The following is a 3631-nucleotide window of genomic DNA, read 5'->3' as shown; positions in this document are numbered from 1 at the left end:
TTTTTTCCCTGAAATATGTTTTATACCATGCAGCATTGTATAGTCTGCATTTGTTTATTTGACATTGTTTTTTCTTGGGATACTGGGGCATCAATTATACAAGAGTTACTACTTTTTTTTTTTTTTTAGCATAATAGATAACAGAAATCTTAGAAATATATCCCTGGGAAAAACAAAAACAAAATAAAGGCGAGAAGGCTTCCTGTAGAAAACATTGCTTTATAAATAATTAATCTACAAAACTTGAAACTAGAGAAATACTGTGTAAGGGGTTTCATGTTTTATGAAACATCATTGAGAACACTATTTGCTAAAAATATTTGCACATAAAAGTATCATGCTGTTCTGGCATGACTGACTAAAATTTTTATTTCTCTCTTCTGAGATGATCTAATTTTAATATTTAATTTTCTTTCTTCTGCTGCTGCTTAGCTCCCTAAAGATAAGATTGACTTATCTTATGTTTATAAGAATAATATTTCAGTGGATGGAGTCTTGGATTGAAGTTCAAGGACTCTCTGAACATCTAATAAATATACTCACTGTGATGGTTAGTAGAAGGCAGCATGGTTACTGATTAACTGTGTGACTTGGGATAAGTGTGTTCTCCATGCTTCAATTATTTATTCTATAAGCATAAGATTATTGCTGATGAAATTATATGTTAAAAACCTTCTGGGCAGCCAAAAAAGAAATGATGTTAATACAGTATATTACTGAGGAGATAATTCTTGATTTTGTGTTTGTTTTAGTGAAAAGGGGATGTGAAAAAGACATAGAAATTAGATTCTGTTCTGCAATAAAAGGGAGGCTATCAGCCTAATTCCTGGTACCCTCAGAAGATTAAAAAAAAGGGAGGGGGGTTAACATGGGCCCAGCAACTGTGGTTATTTCTGACAGAGCCCTTTGGCCTTCCAAATTCCTCACTCCACTAATCCCTTGGAGAATATATGCCTGATTCTCAGTCAGACCCTCACTCCCTATAAGCCTCCTGCTCAGATCCTAGGAGTTTCAGACAGAAAAGTACCATGAGTCAAGTTTAATCATTTCCTATTAAATTTTCTTTTTTGGTGATCACCATGGTGGATATTCAAAGCAATTCATGAGTATGAACAGCAGGGTAATTTAAAAGATAATGTTTGCTAATATATATGGAGAGAAAAAGGCCAGGGGGACCAGGACATAGTGAGGAGTCAGTGGCAGGGATCTAGGTGAGGGGAGGGAATCCAGGCCACGCCCCACAAGTGGCAGGGCGGGGAAAGCGGGGGAAAGGAGAGAAAAAGGCCAGGGGGACCAGAACAGAGCAAGGAGTCTGTGGCAGGGACCCAGGTGATGGGAGGGAACGCAGGCCATACCCCACAAGCAGCAAGGTGGGAAAGTGGGGGAAAGGAGAGAAAAAATGCCAGGGGGACAAGGACAGAGTGAGGAGGCAACGACAGGGATCCAGGTAAGGGGAGGTTGGAGAGGTTTCGAACAGCTAAGGGAGACAAACTTCTCTGTCAGTTTGTCCTACTGTGGTAACATGTTGCTGTGAGGCTTGGGCTGTGCCACCGGTGCTATGCACATGGTGCACAGGTTTCAGCAAGGCTTGCAGACTGAGACAGACTAGGAAGAAGGAAGGGGCCATCCACTTCTGAAAGAATAGGCCAGGGAAAACCTTATGAAAAGCAGAGAAACACTGTCTGATACATTACTGCGCAACTTTATGAATAGACCAGAAACATTGTCCATTACAAAGAAGGAGGATGAGCCACTTACGTTAGAAGGCTCTCAAAATACGACTGGGAAAGAACTGTATCATCAGAGTAAATCTAGCCTTACTGACGTGCATAAGGTAAAGCTTTCAAGACTGCCATTTGCTGACGTGGCATGACTTAAATTGAGGAGAAACAGCTGCAAACATCTAATAATAATGGAACATGTAATGTATGAAGCATGTATCCAGGAAAATTGGAAGTTACAAAAAATGAAATGGAACACATATAGATTGATATCCTAGACATTAGTGAGATGAAGTGGACTGGTTTTGGCCATTTTGAATCAGACAACTATATGATCTACCATGCCGGGAATGACAATTGGAAGAGGAATGTGTGGCATTCATCATCCCAAAAGATATTTCAAGGTCTGCCCTGAAGTACAGTGCTGTCAATGATAGGACAATATCCATATGCCTATGAGGAAGACCCGTTAATACGACTATTATTCAAATTTATGCACCGACCACCAAAGCCAAAGATGATGAAATTTAAGATTTTTATCAACTTCTGCAGTCTGAAATTGACTGAACATGCAATCAGAATGTGTTATTTATCACTGGTGACTGGAATGCAAAAGTTGGAAACAAAGAAGAATCACCGGTAGTTGGAAAATTTGGCCTTGATGACAGAAATAATACTGGAAATAGCATGGTAGAATTTTGCAAGACCAATGACTTAGTCACTGCAAATATCTTTTTTCTTTTAAAAATTTTTATTTTAAGAGGTTGTTTTACATTCAACATAATGTGTACGTTTGGTTTTATTCCCCATTCACCATGTCCAACCCTAACCTAGACTCTTCCCCTCCCTACCCTATAACCCTCCCTTTGTGCCCCTCACATTCATGCACTCCTGTTTGTCCTGCATTTCCTTAGTTTGAATGTTGGTCCTCTGGTGTCCCATGGCCTCTTGCTCTAAGGGATGTATTACCATTGAGTGTGTGGGTGTGTCATCCTGGGTTGAGTGGTCTGTGTGTACATCTTGTTAGCTATTGGGCTGAAAGCCCACCCCTGGGGGTGAGTTTTATTCCAGATACAGAATGTATTCCAGGGCCATAGTATTGGGAGACTCACCAGATTTCATTTGACCAGTAATTCTGGTCATTATTGAGTTTTTCGGTTTTGTTCTGCATTTTCCCTCCCACTCTATCCAGGACCTCCAGATTTGATCCTTTCCTGAGTAGTTGGCATTGGTAGCTGGGCATCATCTAGTTCTGGTCTCGAGGGCCATTATGTCCTAGGGCTGATTGCTTCTAAATGCCCTTGTTTTGTTCTTTGTGTGTGTGTGTGTGTGTGCATTCTTCTTTATTTCTGATGCTAGGAGACGATAAGCTGCTTCTTAGATGGCTGCTTGAAAGCTTTTAAGACCCCAGATGCTTCTCACCACTGTAGGATGTGGAGCAATGCGCTTATGTATTTTGTTGTGCCAATTGAGTCTGGTGTCCCCCAGTACTATGGTCCTGATGCAGCAGATCTATTGGATCTCTCTCCCACAGTGTCTGGCTGTCTGTGAGGGATTACTCCGAGTCTGTCTTCTATTGTTTCTGTAAGGACTACAGGTATTTTCTATCACTGGTGCCTATGCAAGATTAGCCTCAGCTGAATCTATCCTTAGTCTAGAGCATACTTCTGTTCACTGACCTCGTCTGATCATCTCAGGTGTTTATGTGTTTATCTGTATAGCCTAGTGTTTGGTGTTAATGGTGTGTTAGATTGGGTTCTCTAGAGAAACACAAAAACCAACAAAGCATATATATATATATGTTGTTGTTGTTGTTGTTAAGTGCCGTTGAGTCATTTCTGACTCATAGCAACCCTATGCACAGCAGAACGAAACACTGCCCGATCCCGCGCCAGCCCCACAATCCCTGC

This window comes from Orycteropus afer, unplaced genomic scaffold, assembly GCF_000298275.1.
Source record: "Orycteropus afer afer isolate SDZICR_OR568_19922 unplaced genomic scaffold, OryAfe1.0 scaffold00477, whole genome shotgun sequence".
NCBI classification, from domain to species: domain Eukaryota; kingdom Metazoa; phylum Chordata; class Mammalia; order Tubulidentata; family Orycteropodidae; genus Orycteropus; species Orycteropus afer.
The sequence above is the reverse complement of the archived record's forward strand: the minus strand, read 5'-3'. Positions refer to the sequence as shown.